Here is a 24,157-nt window from a genome sequence, read left to right as displayed (position 1 = left end):
TGTCAGACACAGGATGTCTAGGACACCTCAGGAATGCACGTTACCACTAAGCTGAGCATAACAAGTGTTAGGGAATAGATTTTGTGCAGCATTACACTTGCCGTATTATTCTAATGGGAAATAACGTTCTTATTTAACATTATGTGGAGCTATTTCTTTTAAAAGGTTGACCTCATCAGCTCAGGTCAAATTAACTGTTCTTCATTATTGCCTTTTCCTACAATATTGCTTCCTGTGCAAACAACTGCTCAGTGGCTGCTCCTGTTTTTCAGTCTGTTTCTTTTATAGCTTGTGGAGCAATTATCCAAAATCCTGTTCCAAACGCAAAAAAGTCTGTCAAAATACCTTTTTAATCAGTTGTGCTCCTTCAAAGTTGCTTAGACATATGCCAGGTACTCTGAGGTAAGTGAAGTGCATGTCACACCATGGTTTAGACTGCAACTATTGTGCAGCTCCCGAGAGTGCTTTGCCACCCCGTCTGTGTGACTGGGAACCATTTCGGCCTTCCAGCCTTGCTTTGCCAATTCTTACTGCTCTGTTTTGGTTGGTTGGTTTGTTGGTTTTGGTGTGGTGTGGTGGGGTGTTTTGTTTTTTGTTTTTTTTTTAAAGTACTTTTAGTATTTGCCTGAAGTTAAAAAAATAAATAAAAAAATCAAACCTATTTCCTTCCTTCAGTATTAGCTCAGCTGGTCTATCTTCAGGCTGAAACGCTTCAGATGGAACTGATTTCTTTGAGATGTATGCCAGTCTGAGTTTAACTGGTGTTTTGTTTTTAATCTTCATTTGGCTCATAGTATGCACATTTCTTATTTGCAGCTGGGTGGAATATTTCCCTTTTGACAACACTTCGTAGTTTAGAATCACAACAAAATCACAACACTTCTTTTCAAGAGTAAGTAGTGTGTTTAGGTGTATAGATCCTCTCAGAATAGACGTATTTGTTTTAGAGAGCATGCATGTAAAGGTAAAATTTCAGTGGCCCTGAGTGTTATCTAGACCTCCAGCAGGAGTCTGGCTGAGTCTGTACTACCAGGCTGCTGCATTGCCCTTGCAGCCTTGGTGTCTGCGTGCGTGATGGCTGTATCCCAGCTCAGTGCTCGGACACGCTGGGCTGGGTGTCAGTCCCGTGAAGCAGAGTCCCATTGCAGAGGAAACCTAAATGTGCTGGTGAGAGGGGAGTGGCAGCGCTTTCCAGCAGGTCTCTGGATGAAGATGCTCAGAGAACTGGTACTGCTGGCCAAGCAGCTTCCCTGGAGTGGAGATTCACAGGGGGTGCACGTTTGGAGAGCAGGTGCACACAGCCCTGCAACACCAACTCTGCTAGTGGGATTCTGCAGTTGCTAAGCTCCCTCTCATGATTCCTAGTGAGATTATATATTGCATTTTGCTTTCGCTTTTAATTTTGGTCATCAGTAACAATATCTTGGTTTTGACTATGAGTGTTGCATTGATCTGCTGAGGATACCTGTTTCTGAAAAGCAAAAAGGGAAAAGAAATTGTAGCTGCTGGATCGCCACCATCTCTGACAATACACGGATATGGAATTCAAATGTAGGAACTAAGGGATGCCAAAAATGCTGAATGATGGAATTCAGTTTAGGGCTAACGTGCTGGATTTTAACAGTGATCTAGAGTCCTGTGATCCACATACTGCTCACTTAAATCTTATAGGATTATATATACAATATGCCTGCAGCTTTCAAGTAGCACGATGGAGAATGATTAGCAGTAGTAAATATATTTGTCATACTAAATTTCTAACCCTCTATTTAAATAAAGATGTTTTGTTAAGAGTCGAGCACATACATGTAGAACTGTGCTTGAAGTTTTTGAACGCTGGTTTTGAAGTGTATGCCAGATAAACTTTGTCATCTATCATCAGAATGCTTCCTGTGCACTCCAGCCCACAGACTGAAGTCTAAAACATTTAATTGGGTTCTGGCCTTACTAAGTAATTACTATTATATCAAAGTGCATAAACATTAAGCACATTATGTTGACTTAAAGAATTTTTTTCCTAATGTAGGTAAGAAATGTTTTTTGGGGGAAAAAAAAACCAAAGTAAATGACATTATTTGTCATTTCTCCTCCCCTCATTTACAGAATGCTGGCCTTGGGAAAGGAAACTGGATTTTGAAAATGCAGTTCTACGTCTCCCCATATCTCTTTGCAGGATTTCTGTTTGGAATGCCTTGGGAAAGATGCCATCGTTGAAATTAAACTGCTTGGTGGACAGACATAATCAGAACTGCTTGACCCGATTCTGTTTTATGGTTGGGCTCTCTTATACTGCTCTGTTAGAATAAATATTTGTTCATTTGCTTTGAGGGTCCTTTGCATGGCTAAAGCAGTGCATGTTTATGTACACATATTAGTATAAATACAAATTAGGCCCATAAGTTTTCACAGCTGTAATGACTGGAATTTAGTAAATGAAATAGTTCCAACACTGTTAATTGTACAGGAGTGGACAGGAAGACAAATGTACTTGTTAGTGGCGTGGCTCTAGCCAGCAGTGGAGCAGATCTACCCTTTAGCTGTCACTTTTTGGAATGTAACTGTTCTTAGGGTTTGGGTTTTTTAAAAACTTTTTTTTTTAGTTGTTGTTGTTTGGTTTCTTTAATCGCCTGTATGATTTATGGAGTTGCCCAAGAGCTTGCTTGCCTGACTCTTTACCATCAAAATTCAGAAGTACATCTGTGTGTCGTGCAGCATGTTGTTTCGGTCCCGTGAAAAGATGCTGCACAGGATGAGGCTCGTAGGGAGAAGGCTGCCGGAGGGGTTCAGCCAGGCTGTCGTCTGCTCCCCTGCCTGTATGGCAGCTGGCACTGGGCTTTAGGTCCTAATGTAGGATGCCCAAATTCTATCCTAAGCAACAGCCAGACCTGCCACTAGCCACGATAGCACAAAGACACATTGTAAAGTGATCTAAGGAAAATGCCATTTAAATCAGCCTGAGATCTTCCTATTTCTGAGTGTTATAGCTCTGAATATGCTATTGCTTGAGTAGGTGTTACTGTGAGCAATAAGGAGAGATCTGACTGAAAGAAAGAAGGTGGCTGAGAGGAGAGTCCAAAAAAACAGCTGGCAGGGAAATAAAGAATAATAAAAAATTTCTCAATCATTGTTTGTTTTGGAAAGATCATGCTTTAAGCACATGGAAATACTTTACACATTTGAGAAGTGCTGACTTCCTACATGCCTTGTGAAGGAACAGCAAATCATTCATATAATGTAAACACATTTATAGATTGTTCCAATATAACTTTTTTCAGTGCTGCTGTTCTTTTTAACAAGATACAATTTAGTGCATATATGCTCTTTTGATGCTATACTTTGGCCAAGAGTTGCAAACATCATAAATGTTAAATATCGGAGTTTGTGCTAAATGAGCAGTGCAAAGTTATTGAACCACATTTTTAATGCAAAAAGTTGTTAAACAGTGCTGCTTGATGCGCTGTTTAAAAGTAAACATACCAGAAAGTAGTGCTAGGGTGAAACAGAAATAAATAGCTTGTCTGAAAGTGTGAGTATAAGCGGTCTCATTATGTCTTGATAGAGACGATATAAAAAAATGAGAGCGGACAAAGTTCCTCTGTAAGGGTGGAATTTTAAGTCGGGGAAGAAAAATGAATAAAATGAGCAGCTTTGGTGCCAAAATTGCAGTGGGTATTTGTGGGATTGTATAATCACAGTGCTGGGCGGGGGTCTCGAGAGGTCATGGGGTCCTTCCCCCGGCTGTGAGACAGAGTTGGGGCCACTTCATGACAGGTACCTGGCTAACGCATTCTTAAAGCCTTCAGGAGATGGAGACTTTGCAGTCTCCCAGGCAGCCTCTGGTAGCACTTACTGCCCTTGCTTTTATGTTTTAGGGGAAACTTCATAACTGGGTGTTTCCTTGACCCAATGCAAGTTCATTTTCTCTCTAGGTAGATGCCAAAAGCAGGTTGTTCTCTGCCTCTTTGGGAACTTTTTATGTACTTGAAGATGACTGGGTAAAGAGGACTTCACAGAACTAAATATTTTAGAATTTAGATCTTAAAAAAATAGTTCAGATGCCTTAATTGTTACCTAACAATAAAAGCATTGATTTCTTATGCAGATGGTTGCTAGATTGTCTCCACTCTACAGACTAGATGTGAAATGACATACATCAGCTGAGAAGAGGACTCTTTAGAGAGGAAAACTCTTTTAAAGAGAGCAGTAAGAACATTTAAAGAATTATAGTCAGAGCAATGAAGGATTTGAAGCCATTTAGGCAAGCTGAAGTAGTAAATTTGTGTATGTGCATAGGAGAATGTATGATCTTTCTGCAATGATCCTTTTTTCTTAGCACTTGTCTGCATTTGTGAGAACACTACGTGTTTTCTTCTAATCCTTTCTTCTGTTGCTGCTGATCAAAGTGGTTTTGTGTCATTCCTTCATCTTCTCTATTGTTTACCTGGAGGAGGGCTGGTGACCTGGAATGGCAGAGCAGGGCTAATGGCTTAACAGATTCCTCTGAGTCAGCGGTCAGTTGGGTTGTGTCTGTTTGGTTTTGAGGGACTTGCCTATTAGGCATGTGTGTGCAGACTTACCTCACAGACTACTTTTATTCCTGGTTATTCCATTTCTCAGTGAACGACAGTGTCTTTGCTGACATTGTAGAGTAGACTCGCCTTGCAGCACAGTTAAAAGATCTCCCATATGCCCATATTTTCTTCCTTGCCTGTTCTCGGGGCCGCCTTCAGACAAATTTTGGGTAAGTACAGCCTACATCTGGCTTTTCTGAAATTCTTGCCAGACTTAAAAAGTTGTGCAAGGGGAGCCAAGAGGAGGACAAGAGGGATGGGCGTAGTGGGAGGTAATAGGTGGAAGAAACGCGGCAGGGAAGTCAGTATGAAGCGCTGGCAGCAGCAGCAGTGGCGTGGTGGTGGAGCAGGGGGTTGTAGGGGTGGGGAAGCATAGGGCAGCTAGTGAGATGGATGTGGAGGAGGTGGGGACTTGGATGTGAGGTCCTTTGAGGAGAACGTGGGGGGACATGGGGCCATTGCTCTGAGGAGGGAGATTTGGGGCAGAGTTTGGCAGAAAGGTGGGAATGAGTGGGATAGGGGAGCTTCTAGGAAGAAGGGCTAAGAGGGTCCTGCATGGGATTGGGAATTTTATAGGAGAGCTCTGGGACAGAAGTATTTGGGGAATTGGGGGTTCTGGTACTCATCTGTCTGGATCAGTTCCTGTGTAAGAAGTCTGGTCTCCGAGGGCAGGAGGGGATGGTGTGTGCACACTTGGGTGGTTTCATACCTGACACCCCCCCACTCGTTAACAAGAGTTCTGGCCGTAGGCAGGGGTGTACATGCAGGACTTGTGTTTCCCACAGCATCTTCTGTTTTGCGTTAATCTCTGTTACAAGGTACACCAGCCTTACTAATATATTAATTCCCTACAAGGAGAAAAATCTTCAGCATGTTGATTGAGGCCATGTGCTGTGTGTGTGTGTGTGCGCGTACCACCTTTCCGCACCTTAACTCATGCCTGAGTGAACACAGCAGATAAATGAATGTTTGCTACAGGGTCTTAGAGGAGTCCGCTTTTGAGCTTTAAAAGAGCACATCTGTAAATTAAGGATACATTTAACAATAAAGATGTATTTCAAAGGAGCTGTTGGGGGCCTTAGTTTTCAATATTCAGTACTCATCAAGATGCACTCGTATTGTGCTAGGGTATTTGCAGCAAAAGATGTTTTGGATCAAAGAGACAATGTTCTGTACCAAGGAGACTTCAAAAGTAATTTTTCTCAAGAATGTTTGTTCAGGTGCAGAGGGTGGGAGAAAGGAATATTGTTTTAGGCAATTGGCGTTGGACACCAAAAGGTGAATTTCCCCATATATACCTAGTCTGGACTCGGCGTGTCAGTCAAGGTGTTGCTGGAAAGGAATATTGACATCATTAGCTACTAATGAAAGAGAAATTATCCTCATGAAGAAGTGCCTTGGTCTCTGAAAGTTTGGCTTATCTTTATTCGTCTTAAAATTTTTTTTTTTTAAGAAGAAAAGCCTGGATAATGGAGTATACCAAAGTGGAGAATTGACTATTTTAGTTTATTGTTCTGCTTTGCCTGAACGTAGTTGCCACACAGGTAACTCTCTTGCATTTTGGGGAAATGTGAGGCTCGGGTGTAGCTTGTGACATGGTTATAGTTCAGCAGAATATATGGTAGAGCAGTAAAATCATCTGCCTCTTGCAAAGCGGATAATGGCATGGTAATAGGTTGTATTTTATGCAGGCTCTTTTTAAAAAATATAAAATACGTAAGAGTATTATGACTACAAAGAAACCTGCTTTGACTCACTTAGACAAATGTGTGTAGTGGTATGGGCAGGAAATGGAGGGACAGAGAGCACATGTGGAACCATCTATCTAAATTAGCTGGATGGGGGCCAGGAAACTGAAACTTGCAACATTTGCAATGATTAGTAGAAAATGAAATGATGGTTTTGTGTAAGAATAATGATTCTTGTATTATTCTGGGACGGTGAGGTAGATCCTGCAGGAGACAGATGGTACGTTGAAAGGTGGTGCATGTGGAATTGGAAGACAGTGGAAAGGTAAGTAGGTTGGAGAGAGAAACAATTTAAAACTCTGAGGGCTGTGCACAGGAGGAAAGCAGCATATATTTTTAGGTCTGAGGTCCATTCTCCTGTTTCATCTCTTGAAAGAGAGGCATAAATAAATACAGCACTGCTCTCTTCTCCAAAGCATAGAAAGAGAATCACAGAAATCTGATCCTCTGCAAGACTGTCAGAGGCAGTGCTCAAGTAAACAAGAGCTGCTGGTCTGTGCTGCGTAGATGTGCTGACAGATCTGAAAGGGATGGATGTAGGCATCTGATCCTCGCCATCCTTAGGCAGCCTTTGGCACCAGGGCTTAGGGCTGCCTGTGTTTGTGTACCTGTGGGCATATGTACATGGCTAGCATTAAAAAAAAAAAAGCCACATACATCCAAGAATATATATAAAGATGTCCAGCTTGTAATCCTTCCCTGTGATAGATAGGCCCTTTGAGTTCAGACAAGCAAAGTTTGAATAATTGATTAGTAAATATTTGAAGAATTTTCTGCCTTTTCAAAAAGGTGGCAGTTTCTATAAGAGCGTGATGGTAATGACACTGGGAGTGGCAGCGTTTTTCTCCACTTTGATCTGGAGTGGGATTTAAGCCAGATCATGACTGCAGGTTCAGAAAAGGGATAACCTGTGGAGTTTTATTGTTGAATTTTCCACCAGCCACACACAAACTCTAATATGGATGGAGTTGGAGGACTTCAGTGTTGTCTGCTTGAGAGAGGAGATCTTGGCGTAGATCTTTGACATCTAGATCCCGGTGCTCAAGGTCTGTTGGCACTATCTTGGCTGTACCTGCTCACCAAGGATTCCCCTTTGTGGCTGTTCCCAGTAAAACATGATTAGGGTTTTCTTTCGTTGTGGAGGGAAAGGAAGAGGGCTTGGCTTGAGAGCTGATGGGATGACGTAGAGGTGATTGCAATGGGAACTTCATGCTTCCTTCATCTTCACCCATTCAGTTTTCACTTTTTCACCTTAATCTGCCTCTTTGTGGGTGTCGTGATTTAACCCCAGGTGGCAGCTCAAGCCCCACGCAGCCGCTCGCTCACTCCCCCCTGGTGGGATGTGGGAGAGAATCGGAAGGGTAAAAGTGAGAAAACTTGTGGGCTGAGATAAAGACAGTTTAATAGGGAAAGCAAAAGCCATGCACGCAAGCAAAGCAAAGCAAGGAATTCCTTCCCTCCTTCCCATGGGCAGGCAGGTGTTCAGCCATCTCCAGGAAAGCAGGGCTCCATCATGCATGATGGTGACTTGGGAAGACAAACGCCATCACTCCAAATGTCATCCCACTTCCTCCTTCTTCTTCCCCATCTTTATATGCTGAGCATGATGCCGTATGGTATGGAATAGCCCTTTGGCCAGTTGGGGTCAGCTGTCCCAGCTGTGTCCCCTCCCAGCTTCTTGTGCCCCCCCCAGCCCACTCGCTGTGGGGTGGGGTGAGGAGCAGAAAAGGCCTTGACTCTGTGTAAGCACTGCTCAGCAATAACAAGAACATCCCTGTGTTACCAACACTGTTTTCAGCACAAATCCAAAACACAGCCCCATATTAGCTACTATGAAGAAAATTAACTCCATCCCAGCTAAAACCAGCACAGTGGGATGATGCCTTGAGCTTGAATTCCCATTTTAACTTATGTAGGATCTGAAGCCTAGACAGGATTAGGCCAAGAATTTATGTCAAATCAGGCAATTCTAAAATCTGTTTGAATAAGAGGCAAAACCACCCAAACCTTAAAGTGCAGTTTATACTAAAGTTAATGTTTTATCAGTTTAGTTTCATTGATAGTATTGTGTACAGCATCTGCTTTATGCTAATTTTTAACCTGTTTTGTTTCTGGTTAGTTAAGTGAATTTGAAATACAAAATTAAACAGATATGTCACTTCTAAAGTAACAGAAATATTCTTGAAGAGTGCTGTACTCATTTTAACTCTTGGTTGCTTTTAAACTCTGTGTAACTAACTTCAGCTGTAGCTGAGGTGCCAGGTATAACTTTGGCATTAAGTCTGTTTATCTCCTAATTGAAAACCTTTGGATTTTTTTTTTTTTAAAAAGGACTCTGAATAAAATAGTGGTGGTATCTGGGTTATTTTGTTTGTCATGAAGAACAGAGTATAAATGTGGCTGCACTTTTAATTTTTATTTAGTTTATTTTTATTTATGAAGAGGCAAAGTACAGAGCAACTACAGCTTTTCAAAATGCAAAATTTCTTCTGTAGCAAGAAACCCCTTTTAGAACTCAGGATACTTTATCTTTGTGGTTATATACAATAAAGATATAATATATATATAAAATACATATAATACAACACTACATGACCATGCTGATTTACTTTCTGTTACCATCAGCCCATCTCTGCTCCATCTCACTGGTAGCATCAGGGTTAGAAATGAAGGAGTGGGCTGTGCTGGAGGTAGCAGAGGAGGATCTACAGGTGGGAAGTGAATTTAGACGGTGAAAACCACTGCTGCGTATTCTGTTTGGGGCAACCTCTTGTCTGCAGCTCTGGAGCTGTGACAGTGCTCTATGGACCTGGGAAAGGTGGGAGGAGAGTGTGTGTTCTTATATTTTTGTATGGGGAGATTTTTGCTGTTGTACGTTCTGTTGTCTTTGGTTTTGCTGGCAGAAAAGGAGGCGCAGGAAAGCTAAGGAATGGCCAGCTGAGGCTTTTAGGAAGGGGAGAGAGAACCCATACCTGACATCGCCTGTGGGTGACGGGGGGAGACGCACACAGCAGTTCTTTATGTTTGCAGTCGGAGGTATGTGTGTGTGCATTGTCAATTGTCCGTGACAGCTGACATTGAGGGGAGGGAGCTTTTTAGAGGAATTCAGAGATTCAGATCAGGGAATATCTGCTTCAATCAAAATACTTCATTTCCAGTTAATACCAAGCAACTATCAGATAAAGCCAGTTTGAACATGATTTTTGGACTGGAGTATCAATGCAACGTTGGGTGTTTTTTGTTTTGGTTTCCCCACCTTCCCTAGCAGGGCACATATTGCTGAAGGATCAATTAGAAAACCTGAAGGCATGTAGATAATGCGAATGATAGGGTTACTACTCTGACCACTTTGGCGGGTTCATTGAATTTATAAAATCTGCCCCTTTCCCAATTCTTTTACGCTTTTAAATTTTTAAATTCAATTAATCTTGAAATTTTTAAAATTATTTGCATAAGGGCACACAAAGTGTTAAGCTAAGGCCACAGAGAATAACTTTGTAAATACTTTCTTACTGTTCTGAAATCTAATTAAAAACCTGCAAACTTCGTCATTCATCATTTTACCATAGGAGTGTATTTCTTGTGGAGACAGTCTAATATCCTGCAGCAACTTCATGGCATTACAGAAATAATTAATGGACCCTTTTAGGGCAGTGTGTGTTGCTACAATGTGGAATAATACTTCAGTGTTGTAAGTGAATGGTGTGCTAGGAAACACTAATCCCTCGTGTATAGTAACAGGAAGTATGAATATTACTTATTAATAATAACATAAAACACCTTAGCACATGTGCTTTTTTTCTGGGCATGTCTCCCTTTTCGTAAATAACAGTGAATTTTAATTACAGAAAATTGGTGAGAAGCAAGAACAATTTGTGTAATTAAGAAGATCTGTTTATTTAAAAGCCTTCAGAAGTTGTAGAAGATGGAACTTAGCCGTATGGGAGGGATGAATGTTGTGCAATAATGCCCCTTCATTCCCCTTTCATAATAAATCTCCGCAGAGTATTCATCTAAAGGGCTGGATGCCAAAAAGAACAGGTTCGACTTGTCTGTGAGGATTTACACCACAGTAAAATGCACAACTGCTTTTGTAGAGGTCATTGTGAAGGTCACGGAGCCAGTGTGCGCCGCTGAATGAGAGCAGCCTGTAACAATGGTGTGAGAGGTTGGACTGGGTGAAATCAATATTTAAAACCTCATATGAAATGTAGCAATAAGCTGGAATCGTTAAAACACATGACTTCAAAGCATGTATGCTGTTTTGCAAGAAATGAATGGTCTCTTTTCCAGAAGTTTGCATATCATACCCTCTGCTGAATGCAGCTCCTAGGTCAAAATGCAAGAGTTTGCTCGATTCCTGACAACTAATACTGAAGTAACTTAGTATGTCTAATCTAAACACCCTCAAACTGCTAACGATTGCCTCTGTCCAGTTTAAAAAACCTCCTCATTGATACTGAAGTGGATTTAGTTACCTGAAATTTGCCACACCTTTTTTTACAAATAAGGTCTGAGTTTGACCATAGAGTCACTATGTCTTTAAATAAAAGATGATCATTTCAAATGGCAACCGGCCATCGGTGGGGTTTAGTGCAGAGATTAATTAGTAAACTTTGGAATGCGCTACAGCAAATGCAGCTGATTGGCAATAGCATGTGGAGCAGCAACTGGTGGAAAGCTAGTGCTGCGGAGCAGCGGAGGTATTTCCAAAAAGACTTAAGGGTGCTGTGATGTGCTGTGCTTTAAATGGCACTGTGCTGATTGCATCAAACCACCAGTTTTCTGTTTATGCAGTTTAGTAAATGCACAGATTAAAGAAATCTGATGTGCATTTGGAAAGAAAGCAAGTTTTCTCTCATTGTTTTGATGTGATTAGGGGCACCCCATCAGTAAACAGTGATGCCCCTAAACATCAGCTTACAGAGGACTGTAGTTTGTCTGCAGTGCATTTGGTAATTTCTTTAACTAGGAAGACAAATGTAGAGTGTACTGTCGAACACTGAAATAGGAATTATTTGAAAAAGACACTGAAGTAAATATGATTAATTCAATGGTATTGTAGTGAGCTGTTTCTTAGAATTCTAGTCTACTTTTAAAAATTATATGGATTACTCAGTATGTGTGTTTGCATGATTTATAATTGCTTACTGTCTTCCTTTTAAGGTTTTAAATACATGATTAGAGAAATTTGGAAATTTTCTCTGTAAATTAGCTTTCTAAGGATGCTTGATCTATTTGGTGTGAGTAATGGACCCCATTACACATAGTCCCTAGTGGGACTGTTTTCTCAATTTGTGTAGGCCATGGGATTGGGGCCCAGATAATAAAATTAAGATGACTTATGTGATAAATAACTACTCCTGGGATATTACTTGGAAGCCCTATATACTGCTTAAAATGTTATATAGTGTGATATTATTGTATTAGTCTCTTGATGCCCACCTTCAGTTAGAGAGGCATGGTCAAGCATCCTTTTAAACCAGTCAGAAAACTCACACCAATGCCAGTGGGTCTTTGCTTCAAAATGGCCCATGCAACTTGACTAGCCTGGTAAAATTAATCTTGCTATATGTATCCTGACTATTGAGCAAAAGTCTGCCCATGTGGACTAGTTAGTGGTATTACTGAAATAGTCATATAAAATTTTTGATCTAAAACTGGCAGAGGTGCTTCATATCATGAGATATGGATCACCCTAGCTTTGACCCAGAAAACCCTTAAGCATATGCTTTAAAATTAAGCAAGGGTGTACACCTCTTGGCTTAACTCTGCTCTGTTACTTTGTCCTCGTTGCATATCAGCCCCTAGGGCCCATCAATGTATCGTGGCGGATCTGTGGACCAGGCAATAGCAGGCGCTGGTGTCTAATACCTTGTTGTGAGCTGCTCGAATTCTGAGCTGTTGGAATGGTCTACGGAAGGCCGAGGAACGGAGACCGGAGTTGTCAGGGTGCTGGTTGTTTCTCCGGAGGCCTGTTTCTGCAAGCCTCCGCTTCCTAGACTGTTGTGTTTATTGCCATAGGTAATTGCAGGGAAGTGGATGGGCTCAGTTTACGCAATCAGGTTTAGGCTTGCTTGGCTTTGTTGGACTGGACTTGTAGGCCACAATCCAGACAAAGTAATTGGTATGCAACTGCTGCTTTGACTTTTCGAGACTCTTTGTGTGCTTAAAGCTGAATCGCTTGTAGTTTTCTAAGCTGAATCAGTGTTGCTGAATCTGGGTCTAAGCCCCAAGTAAGTATATGATAAAATTTCCTGATAGCAAATAGATTTGTTAGCTTGACATGCCTTTAAATAAATACTGTGTGTAAATCTGCACAGGATTGGGGCATTACAGCGTCTTGCAAAATGCTCAGTGATAGTATTTGTTAAAAACTGTTTAACTCATGCCTTTGATTATTTGTGTATGTGTGTATCTGTGTGTATACATATATAACAAACATCCATGCACACAAAAAGCATCTCATTTGAAAACCCAGTATTTGAGCACAGCAATCAGCTCTCTAATTATTGAGACTTGGTTATTTTTTTTAAAACTAAATCTGCTCTTTGTATGTACAATATACACATACAAGTACATTACAAAGCATTATGAATAATTAAAAACAAACCGTAGCCCTTAACAGAAACAAATGTAGGTACATTCAGCGATGCATTATCCTGGCTGGGCTGCTGGTTTGCTGTGACTCAACTACTTGTATGAATTACAGAGTGCTCTTTGTCGCACTTGACGGTTGCCTTTTAGCATTGGTCTAAATCTAAGATATGAAAGATTAAACAAAGTCTGAATTTCCTTGACTTGATAGCAGCAAACAGTCACTGCAACTCCCTACTTTTGCTAATGCCCTGGAGCGCACCAGCATAGCTGCTGGGGTAGCTGAGGCTGGGGGTTAGGCGATTTCATACGGTGAGCTGCTTTTAGGCTCTGGCAGGCTTTTTTCCTTGTAGGTCTCTTAGACACGCTGGCTATCAATGCTCAGTCCTAGCAATGAATGTTTCAGCTGACACAGCAATGGCTGTGAAAAGGAGATGGGGGGGAGAAAAGTTGATGCAGTGTTGTGTTTTAACTGTGACCCAAGATTTCTTAGTGTTGATAAAAGTTTATCTCCAGAGCTAGGACAAAGCTATTTAGGCTGATGGTGATTTAAAGTGTTTGGTTGATTGCTAAAGCTTTTAGATATGGCCTTGCCATCTTTTGCTGAAAATATAGTTTTCCTGAGAGTTATATGCCTTACCTTCGTTTTCTTTTTCTTGTCAAATCTTGGACAGTTCAAAACAAAACAAAAACCCTCAAACCCACCCTGGATTATTAAGCCAAATGTGAACAGCTTGCCTTGGTACAATGAAATTAATGTCATTATAGTCCAGCATTGGAGGGGGTACGGGACGGGCCCCTCCAAACTGTCAGCACTTGGGAAAGGAAACACAAAAACCTATTATTATTCATATGTACTCTAGAGTTTCTGATTTGTTCCCATTGAGTTCAGTGATACAGTATCAGTTACCCCGATGCCTGTAGCGACGGGTTTGTATTTCATGTAATGAAGTGGAACAGCGATGCAGATGCACAGTAGCCCAGTGTTGCTGGATGGATGGCTTCCAGGTAGATGGAGACTTGGGCTGACCGGCTTAGGAGGCAATTCTTCGTGGTCAGCCAAAAATCGGCTCTTGCTGGTGAGTCTAGAAGTGTGTGCGTGTGTGCTTAGTCAGTCTCTTGTATACCTGTATGATTGTACCACTGATTAGACTCAAAAGGCTTGGCAAATCCTATTTGTGTGGGAAGCTTGAGTGCAAAAACTTGCCTAATTTACTTTATTTAAATCAATATAATCCTGCTTAAGGCCTTTTGGAAAGCACATCTAAGTGAACAGTGTTTTAGGTTAACACAGTGTCTTTCGTGTTCACAATAAAAGCCATTTCATTTGAAAAGGGTGTGCTTATGGTTACCTTATACAAACTTTTTGCCATATTAAACGTGGAAGGACTCAATTCTCCTGCATGCACACATCGTCTTTTGTGAAATTTGTACTTAGAAGATTTAATATCTTCAAGTTTGCTTTATGATCAACAATTCTTTGAACTCGCAAACAAGAAAGTGTGGATAACTTCAAATACCTATTTGAAGTCTGATTCTAAGGAATGCTTATGTTGGTTTTGACCTTACAATGTAAAGTTTGATCTCTCTCTCAAAACTGCAGTATTCTAGCGGAAATGTAAATACAGTCTGAACTTTTTTTAGATATCTTTAAAATATGCTCTGTCTTTTAAAGACAGGGACTTATTCCAGAGATCCTGGATATTCAAACCATGAAAATGTATTTCTGTTCACAAGGGCCCTGATTCAGCAGCTGAACTCTAATCAGCAAAGCTCACTTGCATGTGCTTTTGTTCAGAAGATACTGATCTGTGGTGGTTTAGACTTGAATATAACATATTTGGTAATTGTGAAACTTCGTAGAATAGAGAAGGGCTAAGGGTGGAAGCTGACTGAGATGATTTAGAGTTTTATATACGCACATAAAGCTGCAAGTTGTCTTGTTGTGTTTGGTTTTGAAAAGCTCTTATTAACTACTTTGACATCTCGCTTTTATTCTCGAACATCTGCTTTAGATTGTTTGCCATAAAAGTGTAAGAATTAATTTTGCCCTCATTTTTGTTATTGCTACCAGAAACCAAACTATTTTTATTACTTCTTGTATAGGGATTTGGACCCTGAACTATTTTCAGAGTTGAGGAGAAAAGGAGTTTGTATTTTATTTTATTTTTTTTCTCCCTCACGCTCCCCCCAAGCTTACAGGTAAAGTTAATTAAATTACAGTTTTTAAGTGCACAAGTATGTTAGGCATGGCCTGTTAAACTGTAGAGGAAGCTCTACTTCACTTTATTTGGCCCAATATTACGAGATTTGAGAGAATTCAAATGATCAGCTCATTTTGGTTTGTTTCTCAGAACAGCAGCTGCCCTGAGCCGGGGTTAAGATATTTGCATCCTCTGTGGAGAGCTTAGTACATATTTTACTGTATGGAAATAATATATGAAAGTCAAAGAAACGAAAACCTTGCTATATGTTTAGTCCTTTGATTAACAAATGTTCTTAATACTTGTTCTTGGGGTTTCCTTTTTCTCGGATTACGGCTTGTGTTGTTTCCCAAGAAGCAGTAAGGAGCAATGGCATATGATGTCAGTATAAGCCCTGATCTTCAACACACTGCATTTGAGTGATTTCTTTCCCTGTGTTGTGTATTATTAAATTTAAGGGCATTCTGCTGATGTGGGTTCATCCAGTACTTATGTCAGAGCATATAGTAATCTTCCTTTCTACAATGAAGTGTTGTTTTTAAGGCAAAACTGTCTTGTTGTAAGCCTATAGCAGGAAATACTCAGGCAGCCTCTCTAACTTGCTCGAAATCTGATGTTTGTGCTGCAGTTGCTTTCACAGCAGTCTCCTCTTTCAGAATCTGTGGCAACACTTGCTTTTTTTTATTTGAATACACGTGTTTTAGCAAAAGTGTTCAAAAAGGAGGCAGTGAACAAGATAAAACAGATGAGGCATCTCTTTATTTTATAAATAGATAAATAGGATTTTTCTGGGACTAAGTGAAATTACCATGTGATTGTATCGCTGTTTTGCTGCCAGCTTCTATTTTCTCTAAGCGAGATTGTAGATTTTTTTCATGGCAGGAACCATTCCTTTTTCTTTGTACTGAGGATGCCTTAGATGTTTCTGGTTATTGTGCTTCAAGGAGCTACAAAGCCACTGAAACCAGAGTAATGTAGTAGGCCATGGTAGTTCTTGGGTACGTGGAGGGACTCTTTCTGCAACGCTCTCAGGATCAGCCAGGGCTTACAAATAGACTTTCTGATCCTGTGAAGTTCTGTGAATCCTGTCCAAAGTACTGCTAAAGTTCAGGTGCCATTGTACTCTACTTTGAAAGCTGTCGTGTGTCTGTGGGTTTAAGCATCGTTTTGATATAGCCGTTTAAAACATAGATGGAAACTTGCACGAGAAGAAGCTAAACCTCTCTGGAAAGACAAAAGAGTATGTTTTATGCAGATTAAAAATACAGTTGCTTCTGCCCCAGGGGGTGTTTTTGTTTAGTTTGACAAAATTAATGTGCATTTTCAAAGCAGTGCTTTGAACTGTTACATTTGCAGTGTGTCTCTTCCTGTCCCCAGAGTACATGGCTGATGTCTACTTGCGCGCTCTGCATGCGAATGAGGAAAAAAGCCTAGAAATAAACTACTTTCCACTTTGTTGAAAGCAATACTTTCTAAATATATTGCTAACAGGCTTCAGTTTTCATTTAAAATTTGTCCACAAGCGTAAATATAGTCCACAAATATTGTGAAGACGTCTCACATACTGCTAATGCCTGATGACGCTTGCTTAATTTTTCTACTTTAAACTTCAGTTTTTCTAAATTCGTCCTTTTTATCTTTTTGCCTGTTTCTAATAGTTCACTCTGATGTTCTTTCTTCCTGTTTTTCCTATTCTGTTCATACTCTTCCTTTCATCTGCCTTTATTGTCCTTTTCTTCATATTTTATTCCTTTTTTGTCCCCGTTGCTACAAAAACTTCCCTGCTTTCTTTTGCCAGACAGTTATCAACCTTTAGCAGTCCTTCCTTAAAATCTAGCTATTCAAGGAATCTCACTTTATTTCTTCTCTTTATCAGGCAGACATAAGCCATGCTGAATGTGGTGTTCTGCATCTTTATCAACATTTATCTGGGTCTAGGCTGTATGCTCAGTAAAACAGGGAATATGTCTCTGATTTTCACACACACACGGAGTTTCTCATCTTCTACAGACTGAGGTCAGCTTTCTGTTCGGTTTTGTTATTTTAAGCAGTCTTTCTTTTTAAATCATCCATCAGGCTCTACATTCCTTAAAAGTGATGCTGTATAGCTGTGGCTATTTGGGTGGGGGGGAGCTGCTTTAGAGGATCCCAGGAAAGAGCAGATAGTAGAGTACAGCAATGTATGGTTCTTTATGAGCTTCTGTCCTACTAATAAAGCAGCTAATTTTTGCAGGTTCCACTGTTCTCCAGGAAATCCTAAATAATTTTCTTGCATAACGGAGGGATCATATCAATGTAACACTCAGCTTTACTGCAACAAAATAGGAACACCAGTAGATTCAGCTGTACCAAGACTCAAAACAATTGTCGCTGGTTGGTGAGCGATGTGCAGCTATTGCTGTGCTCTGACCTCCGCTGGTGTGTCTGTCCCTCCTAATGTTATGCGTCATGATACACAAAGTGGCATTTGTCAAATTGATTTGTACTTCACATCCCTTGAAAAATTAGGCCCTTAATGCAGATATTTAAAACAATATTATATTAAAGCCTTTAATCCTGTAATTAGACTGGCTGCTGCAGAGCTTGTGCTTTGTTGATAGCCAAATCAAAATGATCAAGGCTCCAGAAGTCTGGTGGTAGAGATGCAACAAAAGTTTGCTTAATTCTGCTTAATGCTGTATTACTAACATAGCACATTGGGAGTTGGTGTAACAAACTGAACAGAACATCAGCTTTGAGTCACCTGTAGTGAAACGTCGTCTCTGAAAGATGGGAAGAACCTGCAGTTTGTACCCTGAGAAGGGCCATGTCGACCCCTGTGAAAGCCACAGCAGGAAAAAGAATGCATGAGCTGATAGTGAGGTTTGCAAATGCAGTTGGCACTCCCAGGGTGTCTGAATACCACACAGCAGCCAGTTCATGGTATGGCTCTTTAATCTCGCTGAAGGTGGCCAAACAGATATCGCGTGCAGGGTAGAGGTCCTGGGAACCAGAGCAAAAGGTGCAGAAGCAGTTGAACTTCTGCGTACAGCACGGTGGATTGCACAAAAGCGAGTAAGCGCGTAGGAGCTGAGACCGAGTTGGGAGCAAGATTGAGACGTGAGCGCTGCAAACCAGGAGGGTGACTTGTGGGCTTATTAGTTACGTGAAAATGCTGTTGTGTTTTAATTATTTCCAAAAACGATGCTGTCTTGTGTACTGGCCTGTCCTTTGAACAGTGCCAGAGACTTTGAGGAAAGCTTGGCAGTTCCTGCCAGAACTCTGGAGTCTCCGCTGAAAACAAGCGAGTGACTTGTTGCAGCAAACATCCAGACTATCCCCTGAATCCTAACTGGGCTTCAGCAGCCAGCGCTGGAGAGGACAGTACCAAACAGGCGCTGCGATCCATTGATGTGAAGAAAGGGCACCGGGCTTTTCTGTGAAAAGAGTAGTCGCTAATTCCTGGTACTGGCGCTGACCCAGAAGAATTGTATTTCAGCATGTTAGGTGGACACAGGCTTTCTTCTGAGATTAGAGAAATGGGGCTTTTTGGCAGGAGCTTAAAGATAAGTTTGGTCAGGTAATTACTTATGTCAGAAAGTTGTAAAGGAAAATTTTGGAGTCAAGTAGAACTGATGGTGTGATTTAGCCCATGTCGCTCCATGGTTAATTTCCCAGGCACCTGTTTGTGTGTAACAAATCATCTTTGTTGTGTGACCATCTTTGTTAATAGCTTCTTTGGTGCTATTGATCTCTTGCTTATTTCTGCCATTCCTAAAGAAAACACATCTTTTAAATCTGTTTTGGCATTCAAAAATCAAATTAAGTTACTGTGGAGGGGGAAAAAAAAGAGTCTAAATTTAGTCAGATTGTTACCAGGGATCTGAAATCATCTACCCCAGAGAGAAGGGGGGTGAGGATGTTGTACCTCTTGTCCTGCCACGTGTGGTCAGATTCTGTTTTTGAGATCAACAGGAAAACTTAAGTTGATTTTGTTGGTTTCTGTCAGATCATTTGTTCTCGTTCTGTTTTGCTACTGGGATATCCCCATAGCACTTTCCGTAATTGAGTAAAGAAATTAGATTTATTGTTGGTTTTCAAGAGCAGAAGAAAGAGCAGTTGGTTTCAGATATTTAAGTCTTTGGAAAAGCCTCACTGGCATAGGAATTTTAGGCTAAGGAATGGAATTATGCATTTTAGTTTGACATTCTTTGTGTTTATTTTAAAAAGCTGTGGAAAAGAGGGAGGGTAAAGGTTAAAATAATATTAACTGAGCCCTCCAAATCTATCAGTTTCGTTCTCCTTTTCCTGAGTATTACTGTAGTCAAAGTAAGTAGTTAATCAGAATCAGAAAGCCATATTAGCATTGCTGACATGGATTTGTCAATAGTGAATTGGGAGGGTGGAAACTGGGGAGGGGAAGGAACCAACAACCACCCAGCTTTTGGCTCAGACCATATTGCTGAAGATATTTGCATTAATGTTGTTCTGTAAGAAATTCTGTTAACATGAAATGTTTCCAAAACCTGAATTCTGTTGTGACCTTAACAGTAAAATAATTTCCTAAGATTCCTTATACTGAAAAATTCAAGGAATGTATAGTTTTGTTTTAACATTCACTTGAAAGCATTTGGATAATTACACACTCAGACGATGGCGTATCAAAAGGGTCTTTGTTAACCTTTCTGTCGTGCTGCATACAATTGAAACGATGCTCAGGATGTGTTTTAGCAGCGTCATGCCCTGGCATCCCACGGTGCTCGGTTTCCGTGCGCTCCTTATGCCAGGCTGAGGAGGGTGACCTGATGGTGAAAAGAGTTAAATAAAAATAACATTGCTGCAAACTGACTTTGAGATGTAGCACATAAATATTACTATTTCTGTTATCTGACACGTGCTGTGTTCTGGTAGGGTGGTGGTCGCAGACCTGAACATGTTCTTAAGCAGAGAGAAATGAAAAAAGCAAAAAGATTGGCTACATCATCTAGTCCAGCCGCTTCTAGTACAGAAACATGCTTTGTCTGGACAAGTTTTACTGACCCGAATCTCTGGCCTCTGTCTCTTGCCTGGGGATGTTTTTGTGGCATAGCTGTTACTCCTCTTTCCCCTACTAGTGCATTTTTTGTGTCAGTCTCCTTTCTCCTCCTCCTCCTTGGCACTTGAGAGATTTCTGAGAAGACTGTCAGTTGTTATTTCTTTTTGCTACCGAGGGAAGGAGGTGAAGGAAGGCAATGTTGTTTTGGAGACAGGGAAAGGGAGAGAAGACAGGATGGGGAGAAGTGTCAACGCTGCACCTTGAGCTGGTATTTCTGGACTCTGTGTGCTGAAATAACGTATTTCTGCTAGCAGGCAAATACTGATATACCTGGCATTTGCCAAGAGTCCCTCCCCAAACCCGTGTGAAAGGTGCACTGATAAACTATAATTTTGATGCTCTAATAGCTGCGACTTCCTAAAAGGACATTGTTTTTTGTTTAAAATAAGCTCCTCGTCACTGCAAGGGCAGCTCTTCTCTATATATAATCCATGGCTTTTTTTTTTTCTTAATGCCACGTTGGATCACAGTCTGAAACAAAAATTGGCTACTGCTTTTGTTTCTTATTATTTAAACTGAGAGATGTCTCAAACAGTGTATCTAGGATAGTGAAAAGTAAATCTGCCAGTCAGTTTTATTTGTAATGCAAAGACATTACCTAACCCTCCCTCTCAATTTAATCCTGTATTGCTGTCATCTAAAACCATACAGTACATGAATGGAAATTCAGTTGCTCACAAATCCATTGCTGTGCAGTGTGTTACATAAACAAAGTCATAAGGATAAGCAAATGCCTTCCTTCTAATTAGCAGTGTGTTTTGTGGTTCCATACGTTCCAAAATGTAATAGACAGCTACGGTGCCTAAAATAATCCCAGAGAAAAAAGTTATATGCCATGAATATAGGGGTGGGAGGGCGAGGAGGCAGGAAAATCTGTTGTCTGTGTTCTTGGAAGCCTTTTCTATCTCCGTTTGGATACTGTCAGCTTCTTTTACACAAACATTACAGCATCCAAGGGGAATTAGAAATACTTACCCATGACCACAACGTCAGATCTTAGGTTTGTCAGGAGAAAGCAATGCAAAAGCAGGATCTTGGACCCACTGCTTTCATTTTGGTTTTAGCATGCTGATAAATGCCTCCTAATGCTGGAAAGAGGTAAGGATGGCTGTCTAGGTGGAATACAGGAAATTTAAAAATCTTACCTCATAGACATGAAATGTTTTTTGGATCTGTAAAAGTGCTGTGTAAGTCCTAAGTAACAGTTATTGTCTCTTGTGATGTCTCTGAAGTTACACAACAGCTTCCCTTTTATACCAGTCTTTTATGAAATGGCTAGGGACCACTCAGGACAGAGACAAAACTGAGATACTACTGGTCAAATGGCTTCTAACTGAGATAATATTTGTCAAATTGAGCCTTTTAACTTCAACAAGAGTTTTTGTAAATACACCTTATCCCAACATCAGTGGAAATAGGGAAGGCAACACTCTTCACTGGTAAGTTTTCATAGGTTTCCATCCCAACCTTTTTGCACCTATCTGTGCCATCCCCAGTGTTGTGACCACGCTGTAATCTGCGCAGGGCTAAACAAGTTGGAAGCCCGTGAGCTCAGGAGCTTGCATGGCCATGCTGCTGTACTTGCATTGCAAGAAGTTGGCAGTGTAGGTACAGCCTGTTCATATACAAAACATCTACAGAGCTGGTGTGGTTGCAGGGCTTGACCAGGCTTCAGCCCCTTTCAGGTGGGAATGTATGTTGTAACTCTTAGGCTTCCGTCTAACCCTTTCCCAAATCGAGGCAGACTAAAATCCGGTTTACAGGAAAAAGCTTTTACCTAAAGGCCAGACAGCTATAGGGCAGGAACAACAGCCGGTTGCGGTTGTTTTTTCCCACTGCTAAGCGGAATGTAATCCACGTTGCCAAAGCCCATCAGCTAAAGTTGTGATTTTGAGAAACGAAAACAAATGAGCTGTGTCATACAGCTGCACAATCTCCTTGAGGTGCAGATCTGCTGGCTGGACATGAACCGATCCAGTCATTTTACCATGCAGAAGTATGTACTGGTTCCTAACACTTGCACCTTGGCCCAGTATATGGGTGAGAGAGATGTAGGAGAGAGCCGGGGCTTTGAAATGGATCTTGATGAACCAGAAATGAGCTGCCAATATTTAATGGTGAAGATAATTAACTATTGGAACAACTTACCTAGGGGATGTGCCTGGGGCTTTTATGATCTGAAATAGTTAAATCTAGACTGGACGCCTTTCAAAAGAAGGTGCTTTGGCTGAACTGCCAGTCCTTGGGCTTCGTACAGGAACAGTGTCCTGGCCCGTGCTGGACATGGGGTCAGACCCGCTTAAGGATGGACAGTTTCTATATGCTGCTCCTCTTGCAATGTTCTACTTCTGCTCTCTGGGCCACCACAGTGCGTTGTTTTTGCAATACCACACCTCGCGGAGAGGTCCTGGCATGGCTTGGTGGCTTCCCCATGACGCATTCACTGGTGCCCACCATACAGCTGGCGTGACCAGTCAGCCTCCCCACCGTTCCTAGGCAGCTCCCTTGCAGTTACCGGTTGACCATCTGAGAGTAAATGACCATCATGGTCCCTTCTGACCCCTGGCACCTTGGGAACCCCACAGAGCGAGGAAGACAAATGAAACATTTTCATCCTATCCTCCCAGGAGTCCCCAGACAGAGATGGGCATCCGTAGCAGCATAAATGGTTGTGGGGAAAGAGGCTTGTGATGAGCCCGGTCCATTTGTCGTGAGTCTTCCTGTGTCTCTTGGCCAATGTCAGCAGAAGTCACTCTCGTTAAAAAAGTGTTAGGAATGCACCAGTGGCAACTCTTGCTAACAGCGAGCAGCTGTTCTGGTGATGCCCTCCAGAGATGTGGCTCCTGCAATCTGAGCTGCTCCTTTTTTCCACACACAAGTAATTTCCCAAAATATTTATCATGGTTTTGATCTTTGCCTGAAACTGAATTCTCTTTCTATGGTTGGAATAAAATTGCTCTGCATTTGGAAAGACTGAGACTTTTCACTCGCCAGATGAGGGTGTACACATGTAAAATGTTGACATGTCTTTCCCTTGGGTTTGGTTAGAGACAAAGATATTGTTAAAAATTTAAATCTAAAAGTCTTATTTAAACATTAATCTCTTACAATGGGTGTAACATGCCCACATGAAGGTAGTTACATAGTATAATATTTTCATGAACTTGAATAGACTGTAAATTGACAACTTCTAGCAATATAAAAAAACCCTGCATTTGTATCTTAAAATATCATGAAGTGGGATTAAAGCTGGATTTTTAACCTTTCTTTTCCCACTTTTTTTTTTTTTAAATGTGTGGTTGCCTGGTTTTAATGTTGCAGCAATAGTTTGTGGCACAGAAATAACAGTACGCTAACTGTGAAAGTTGGAGTGACTCATGGCTGACTTAAGAACTTTCTTCACCACGTTTCGCCTTCAGGACACTGTCACCGTCACAGTGTTAGCAGCAGCCCCGCCGGGCTCCCAGGCAGTGCAGAAAAAGGCCAGAACTATCTGTTCTCATCACACACACTGAGCTGTTTCAATGGAAAACTTGAGCTGCTGATATTTCCATAAGAGATCGGCCTAGATCCATGATAGTACTTCTCAAGGACTTACGTCTTCAACTTTCTTAGCCATTTTCTGCAACTCTCTAAACAAAAATATCCGTGCTCCAAATTCAGAAAGGTCACTGTCCTCAGCCACAAATTTAATTAACAGCTTTCCCGTTCTACTGACTTTTTTTGGTCTCTTTAGTTAATTTTAACCCAGTGTCCCACATTAGGAGCCTTTAGTTTCCACTTGAGGGAGTAGATGCTTACATGAGTGGCCCCAGGGAAGTGAAGCTCAGTAAGCGATCACCAGTGGGAGCCAGGGTTATACATGGCATTACACCGTGGAAAGCTTCCGATCTCCTGTTGCAGACAAAATGTCTACAAAAACAATACTACTACTTTCCTAAATTCCTGCGTTTTGCAGATGTG

At 41.1% G+C, this 24,157-nt stretch overlaps 1 protein-coding gene across 1 annotated transcript in view; it reads left to right on the top strand.

Moving 5' to 3' along the window:
* The window catches only part of MNAT1 (MNAT1 component of CDK activating kinase), a 129,086-nt gene that overhangs the window by 64,540 nt on the left and 40,389 nt on the right, over positions 1 to 24,157 (top strand). The window lies entirely within an intron of this gene.

Source organism: Mycteria americana, chromosome 5 (genome assembly GCF_035582795.1).
Source record: "Mycteria americana isolate JAX WOST 10 ecotype Jacksonville Zoo and Gardens chromosome 5, USCA_MyAme_1.0, whole genome shotgun sequence".
NCBI lineage: Eukaryota > Metazoa > Chordata > Aves > Ciconiiformes > Ciconiidae > Mycteria > Mycteria americana.
The sequence above is the reverse complement of the archived record's forward strand: the minus strand, read 5'-3'. Positions and strand labels throughout refer to the sequence as shown.